Here is an 8886-nt window from a genome sequence, read left to right on the forward strand (position 1 = left end):
TTAGTCATCCTCCACTTTTCGTGGTGTTTCTTGCTGCTGCACTGGGAGTTTGGTATTTCCTTCACGAAATACAAGGAGTTCAACTTGGAAAGAGTGCTGGAGGGAGTTCTGTCATGTGTGGTGGTTCAGGGTCTGCAGGAGAATTCAACAACCAGGCTTCTATCCCACATTGCTTGCTCCGATGACCATAGAAACCTGATTCTGAACATTGCTCTGGAATCTCTCCATATAACAAGATGCCTTTACATACAAGGGTTGGCTACCTGCACCATGTCAGTCACAAGCCATTTGGAAGCCAATTGCAGATCCACATGAAAACAAAACAGTTGTTTTATCACACACCTGTACACCACTTCTCTATGCCCACTACTCAGCAGGCTCCAACTTACTGGCATCTCTGTTCTACACCATTTTTATGAGACCCAGTCAATCAAGGCACTCTCTGGTACACTCATGATCAGCAACAGGACATCCAAAGGTGCCACCTGGTAATGGGAATTTCAAAAATTTTCATGGTATTTATCTCGTCATTTTTCAAGGTAAAAGTTGGAGGCACTGTGGGTTTCAATTCATTCAGGAACCATTAAATGTTGAAGAAGCTCATTTCAATGAAAGCTCTGGAGAACTCTCACAGGTAAGGTTTTCCAAAAAGTGGCCAAAATGTCACATGAAGCCAGGCCCATTGAGGTCTACAATGTGACGTCCATGTATCTTTTGACTCTCAACCATGGCTGCCAAGTCTTTCAGAATAAAATAATGTGATACCCAGGCTGAGATTCCCAGTGCTCTGTGGAAAGCCACCTGGGACTAGATCACCGTTTCCATGGGTGACTCTCATGCATGGCCTCCTAATATCCCAACACAATTCATGGCAATACTTCTCTGAGGTTAGTTCCAGAACTCAGTCTCCAAGGAGAGTCACACCAGAGTTCAAGCCAAGGTGGACCCATTCATCTCTTCCTACCACCACACAAATGACAACAATTAAAACCAAAACACTCCCACATGGCACTCATCTTCTTATATATATACACACTCATCATAACCTCTGGCTGCAGGTTTCCATGAGGGTTCAGCCCAAGACAGTGTCCAATCTAAGCTCCCTTGCTCTTCATTTGCCATAATCATGGTGGCCTGGACACCCTTCTTGTGAATCAGGAGTGATAAAATAGGCCTGCCGTTAATATTGCTCTGCTTCTCAAATTTGAGGCATACTGACTGTCAGGTATAGATTCTTTATGTAATTTGGAATCATGAGAAAACCCAAGCTCCTCTGAAGTGGTTTGAAGAACTCATTTGACACAAAGGTTCCCTATTCTCACTTGATGGATGTCAGGAACCGAAAAGAGGAAAGCAAGAGGCTTCATTCACAATGACTGATCTTTTTTCATATTTTGGTTGTGGATGCATACATGGGATCTTTCTTTAGATCTATCTGGCGCTGAGAATGTAAGCCACAACCTCACACATGGCCAAGAGGCTGATTCAGACACATCCCTTTCCAAAACAAATTAGCAATGATCCACAGGTAATGCCCATTCATTTCCCTTTGAAAACTGTTTTCTTCAAGCTTCAAAAAGTTCAGCCTGAGGAAAAGACCTTCCTGAAATTCAGGGAAACAGAACCATAGGTAAGCAAATGGCCCAAAGCAGGGTTTCTCCAATGAGACTTTCCAGGTCACACTGATATCTGAGTTTTCTGAGATTCTCTTATTCCCTTCAGCTATCCAGTACATGGTCATGTCACAGAGGTTGGGGGTGGTACATATCTTGGACACAAAACCATGAGCGTATTCTGGAGAGTGGCCAGAATTCAGGAAGAAAACAGGAACTTAGGAAGATAGTAGGTGTTGCCCATATAAAAGGCAAGCAGCAGTTCATTCCTAAAATGGGTAGGATGAATGCTGGGAAGCTTTCTACTAAACAGGACAATCCACTGATGCATTCTCTTTTCTAATGTCTACAACAATGGACAGATTGTGATACACACACATAGAATCACTCGCCTTGTCAAAAGACTTATGAGAAATAGTACACACCAAACCAAACAAACTGACTATCCTACCTATTCTCAGAACATGAGACAAAACCACAAACTCACTCCCAAACCCACAAAGGCACCTCATTCCCTCAAGTAGGTCTGTGACTATCCAGAGTGTCCTCTGACTGGTGGGCCATATTATGTTCCCCTGAAATGGCCTGTCCTGTCTCAGATCTGGTCTCCTTGGCCAACCCTGTGAAGTTGTCAGTAGCCAGCTTTGAGCCACTATGTGCTTTCTCTGTAAAGGCCCCTCTTCAGAGCTCTCCTGGCCTTTGGCCATCCTCATATCAGTAGTTACCAAGAAAGACTGACACTGTCCTATGTAAATCCAAGAAAGTGAGCCCACTGGGACTGGAACTGGGACTGGCTCTGTGTGCCTGGCTTCCTGGATCCCAAGTTCAGAGAGTTTTATCACCAAGGAAGTGAAGTGAGTTCACAACACTCAGGAACTGAATGAGGTCTCTGCCTTGGCAACCACTTTTTCCTAACATTTGCTTCCAAGGGTACATGAGATTGAAGCTGTCCCTAATTCCTGTGATAATTTCACAAGTTAGAATGATATATCAAAAATAGGCAACCAGAAAAATCTCTCCAGACAGGCCAGGTTTGGTCCACCTTCTCTACATTAAGAAGATAGAGGCTCATTCAGACACATCCCTTCATCATGACCAAGTTGTATGCCATAGAAGATGACTATTGCTCTCTCATATCCTTCATAGCTGCCTACATGTTTTCCCAGATCATTTCTGCATGGTACTTTGAGGTTCTCAGCAGGTGGAAGATCCCCTACATTCCTGTATTGTAAGAACAACTTTGTGCCTGCTCTTCATTAAAGTTAGATTGAGGGAACAGTGTATGATTAATAATAACAGGTTCGATTTGGGTCAGGAATCATTCTGAGGGGTGAATAATGGAGTTGGGAACCTGCAATATTTATAAGAATATATATGTGAAATGTAAGTATGTAAACATAAATCTAGGTAAGATTTGAAGCCCAGAATGGCATTGGGCCCTTGATTTGGATACTTAGCTTTGAATTATGTTCTGTACAGATTTCTCAGATAAATCGATATACAATGGCATAGGGTTTAATACCTTGGATGATTGAATGTCGAAGAGAACATCCAGTCAAAAAGGGATAGTCGGTAGGATTCGCAAGATAGTCGGTAGGTTTAGGAAGAAGAGTGAGTATAGCATTTGGACCAAAGTTCTTTACCAATACCATTTCAGGTAGAGAATAAATGTAAATGTCAGAACATGTGAAGTGTCAGTCAAAATATTGAACTGGGGAAAATATTTTGGAAAGCAGATATCAATAGAAACATTAGGAAATCAGGCAAAGTATTAAGTGAGTGATAGGATTAGACATTTTCAACAGGCTTGAGGTTGAATATATAATCTCAGGAAGAAACAAATATGTAGTCACCAATAGGATTTACATATGAGAGCATTAGGCATGATGTACATCGATATTTTTAGTAATCAATGCTCACTTTCCATTTAGGCTTTCGTACAATCATAAGTGTGAACATTGCTTTTTGATTCCACAAAATTACTGTGATAAAATATATATGTAGATCAGTTGACATGAGTATTTCTTCCACCATTTCTGGGAGCAATATATTGAAGACGTATAAATTAGTATTGGGGGTACAAAAAGGTGTACCCTCGGTCTATGTGTATTGAGATAATGCATGAATACACCATATCGTGAATAAATTATATAACTAGTTTCACATATATAATGGATTGAATTGATATCTGAAAATATATAAAAAATCTTATATTGATATACAATCATTCATTACAACCAGATATACAACTAATGTTAATATTAGAGTTATAGTTTATCATGAAGGGTGTGTGAGTTTTGCTTCAAAAGTGATTATGGAAATTGAAAATAATGTGTTTGGAAAGAAGTCTCATGAAAGTCCAGTCAAGTAATATGGAGGAATGCATGTGTTCTCAAGCAGGAAGTGATTGAAAGTGAAACAAATGCCTATAAATTTGTGAACTTGTGGATGAAATATATATCCTATGATGAGCATAAACTGATAAAATAGTTATGTACCAGTTTTGTATAAAAATGATCTTCAAATTACATATCATGTCCCATGGGAATCTACTTGTATTGATGTTAAACTGGGTAAGTTACTGTAGAAATATTAGGATTTGTATGCACCCTTCACTGAACTTGGTTTACAGTACTGTAAACAAATTTGTATTTCAGGTATTTGAATAATTTTGAGAATAATCTTTTGAAAATTTGATTATAAATTAACATACATGAACATGAATGAATATAGGGAGTGTATTCAGACACATGTATTTCATTTTTTGAAAAATCTGGAGAGTATATATATATATATATATCACAAAACAGACAATAAAAAGTAGCAATATATATGCTAATCGAAATTTATCATGGAATATACATCATCCTTAGATGAAAAATATTTATTTTACTGAACATAGATTTATGTATAATGTTGTTTAACTAGGAAGCTCACCCATAGTTTTAATTTTCAGTTTTAAAAGTGTTTAGGAGGAGTGTTCTCTTCTCACAATTTGTATCTGCCAAATCAACCACCACACAAAAATATATGTCTGATACCATGTAGGATTTATATGTGCATATAAAAATACATGTGCTTACTAGGCTACAGAGAAAAAAAGACTGGAGTTCACATATATGTTAACTTTAAAAACACATGGAGAACTATTTCATTTAAAAATTGACTAGATTTAAAACACCTACACTTTATCATGCATAAGGCAAGTCCAACTATACCGTGCCTCCTCTGAACTACTTTTATTTCATTTCTCCTTGGTTGATTTTTTTCCATGATATTAGAATTAGTAGAAAGAGCCTTGTAGGGTATGGGTTAGTGTCAAGCATTCAGTATTTCGAATCGAAAATTGGAAAATGAATCCAATGTGTATGCAAATATGTGGTATACAAAAATCTTCCCACTCTCATTCAGAACAATGTCTTGACATTACCTTTTCCCCAAGTCAGACACAATGAGAGTAGAAGAGTTAAAAAATCTATAAATACATATCTGGAATGGAAAATTCTCATGGGTTCACAACTTTGGAGGTGGTAGAGGAGTTTGCAAAAGTAAGGGAAAGAGTAAACACTCCACAAACATGGAGCTCTGCTGGCCTAAAGACTTCTGGAGAAACTGCCTCTGAGGTTGGGCACTAGAAGTAATTGTCGTTGTCAGGAGCTCTAGATTCCTTTCTAGTCATAAAATAAAAGCTTGGTCTGCATCTATGTGACCTGGTGGACATGGTTTCTTATATTCCAATGAACATGAGGCAGCAGTTCTGAATTCTCTCTTTGTAGGTAAACTGTTTCCACTGAGGATAATTGTCTCCCCGTAGGGACAGTGAAGCCTTTTGGTCAGCCTCCACTTTTCATGATGTTTCTTGCTGCTGCACTGGGAGTTTGCTATTTGCTACAAGAAATACAGGAGTTCAATTGGGACATACGGCTGGAGGGAGTTCTGTCACTTATGGTGGGTCAGGGTCTGCAGGAGAATGCACCAACCAGGCTTCTATCCCACATAGCTTGCCCCCTTGACCATAGAAACCTGATTCTGAACATGCCCTGAAACCTATCCATATAACAAGATGCCTTTACATTCAAGGGTCTGCTGGCTGCACCATGTAAGTCTCAAGCCACTGGGAAGCCATTGGCAAAGAGTTCCATCACCAAGGAAGTGAGGTGAAGTCACTTCCTTCAAAAACTAAATGAGGTCACTGCCTTGGCAACCACGTTGTCTAACACTTGCTTCCAAGGGTCCCATTAGATGGAGGCTGCCCCTACTTCTTGTAACACTTTCACAAGTTAGAATGGAATATCAACCATAGGCACCCAGGAACACCTCTACACAGAGGCCTGGTTTGGTCCATCTTCTCTACATTAAGAAGAGAGAGGCTGATTCAGACACAAGCCTTTATCCTGACTAGATTGTTTGCCATAGAAGATGACTTTTGCTCTCTCAGGTCCTTCTTTGATGCCTACATCTTCTCCATGGATCATTTCTGCATGGAACTTTGAGGATCTCTGCAGGTGGAAGATCCCCTACATTCCTGTATTGTAAGAACAACTCTGTCGCTGCTCTTCTGTAAAGGTAGATTTAGGAAACAGTGTATGGTTAGAGTTATTAACATGTTCGATTTGGGTTAGGAATCTTACTGTTGGATGAAAATGTTATTGGAAACCTGCGATATTCATAAGAATATGTAAGTGAAATATATTTATGAAAAAAGAAATCCAAGTAAGATTTGAAACCCAGAAAAGCATTGGACCCTTGATTGGGATACTTAACATTGAATTACATTTTGCACAGATGTCTCAGATAAATCAATATACAATGGCATATGACCTTATACCTTGGATGATTGAATGTAGAAGAGAACATCCAGTCAAAAAGGGGTAGTCGGTAGGTTCAGGAAGATAGTCAGTAGGTTTAGAAAGAAGAGTGTGTATAGGTTTTGGAACAAAAGTTCTTTAGCAATAGGGTTTTGGGTAGACATTGAATGTAAATGTGAGCACATGTGAAGAGTCATTCACAATGATGAACTGGGGAAAATATTTAGGAAAGCAGATATCAAAAGAGACATTATGAAATCAGGCAAAGTATAAAGTGAGTGATAGGATTAGACATTTTCAACAGGGTTGAGGTTGAATATATATTCTTAGGAAGAAACAAATATGTAGTCACCAATAGGATTGATATTTGAGAGCTTTAGGCAACCTGGACATGGATGTTTTAGTAATCCATGCTCACTTTCCATTAATACTTTGGTACAATCATCAGTGTGATCTTCACCTTTTGTATCCAGAATATTACTGTGATAAAATGTATATGTAGATCAGGTGACGTGAGTATTTCTTTCATCATTTTGGGAGCAATATTTTGAAGATGTATAAATTAGAATTAAGTATACAAGACGTGTACACTGTGTCTATGAATATAGAGATAATGCATGAATAGAACATACTATGAATAAATAACATAACTGGTGCCACTAGAAATAAGGATTGAATTGAATCTGAAAATATATAAGAAATCTTATATTGATATAAAAGCATTCATTCAATCCAGTTATATATGTAATGGTAATATTAGTATTATGGTTTATCATGAAGATTGTGTGAGTTTTCAAACAAAAGTGATTATGAAAATCGAAAATAATGTGTTTGGAAAGAAGTCTCATGAAAAGAGCAGTCAAGAAACATGGAGGAATACATGTGTTCTGAAGTGAAACAAATGCCTATTAATTTGTGAACTTGTGGATGAAATATATATCCAATGATGTGCAAATCTTTAGAAATATTAATGTACCAATGTTGAATGAAAATGAACATCAAAATACACATCATGTCTCATACAAATCTACTTGCATTGATGTTTCACTGGGCCACTTACTGTAGAAATATTAGGATCTGTAAGCATCATTCACTGAAGTTAGGTTTCAGTAGTAGGAAACAGTTATGTATTTCAGGTGGATGATTATTTCTGAGAATAATCTTGTGAAATGTTAATTATAAACCCACTTACATGAATATGATTGAATTTAGGGAGTGTATATAAGACACATATATTTCATATTTTGAAAAATCTGTAAAATGTATATATATATATATATATATACACACACACACACACACACATACACACACACACACACAAACCACACACACAGACATTAAAATGTAGCAATATATTTGTCAATCGATATTCATCATGAAATATATATCATCCACAGATGCAAAAAAAATTTATTTTACTAAGCATGGTTTTACGTATAATGTTGTTCTTTTAGGAAGCTCACCCATAGGTTGAATTTTCAGTTCCAACAGCATTTAGGAGGAGTGATCTCTTCTCACAATTTATATCTGCCAAGTCAGCCACCTCACAAAAATATATGTGTGATTAATGTAGTATTCTATATGTGCATATAAAAATACATGTGCTGAAAAGGATGCAGAGAAAAGGAGACAGGAATTCACATATTTGTTAACTTTAAAAACACATGGAGGACTATTTCAATTAAAAATTGACTAGATTTATAACACCTACCCTTTTACATGCAAAAGGCAAGTCCAAATATATACCATGCCTCCTCTGAACGGTTTCTATTTCTATTCTCTTTGGGTTGTTTTTCTCCATCATATTAGAATTACTAGTCAGAGTCTAGTAGCGTATGCGTCAGTGTCAGGGATTCAGTATTTCGAATGCAAAATAGGAAAATGAATCCAATGTGTATGCAAACATATGCTACAAAAAAATCTTCCCACTCTCATCCAGAACAATGCCTTGACATTTCCTTCAGCCCAAGTAAGACACAATTAGAGGAGTAGAATTAGAAAATCTGTGAATACATATCTGGAATGGAAAATGCTCAGGAGTTCACAACCTTGAAGGTGGTAGAGGAGTTTCCAAAAGTAAGAAACAGGGTAAACACTCCACAAACATGGAGCTTTCCTGGACTAAAGACTTCTTGAGAAACTGCCTCTGAGGTTGGGCACTTCAAATATATGTTGTTGTCAGGAGCTTTAGGTTAATTTCTAGTGAGACCAAAAAGTTGGGTCTGCATTTATGTGACCTGGAAGAGGTTGTTTCTTATTTTCCAATGAACATGAGGCAGCATTGCTGATTTCTCTCTTTGTAGCTAAACTGTGGCCATTGGGGGCTAAGTGTCTCCCAGTTTGGACTGTGAAGCCAGTTGGTCATCCTCCAGTTTTCGTGGTGGTTCTTGCTGCTGCACTGGGAGTTTGGTATTTGCTTCATGAAATACAAGGGTTTCAAATGGGACACAGTGCTGGAGGGA

The sequence above is a fragment of the Callospermophilus lateralis genome, unplaced genomic scaffold (assembly GCF_048772815.1).
Source record: "Callospermophilus lateralis isolate mCalLat2 unplaced genomic scaffold, mCalLat2.hap1 Scaffold_331, whole genome shotgun sequence".
Taxonomy (NCBI): Eukaryota; Metazoa; Chordata; class Mammalia; order Rodentia; family Sciuridae; genus Callospermophilus; species Callospermophilus lateralis.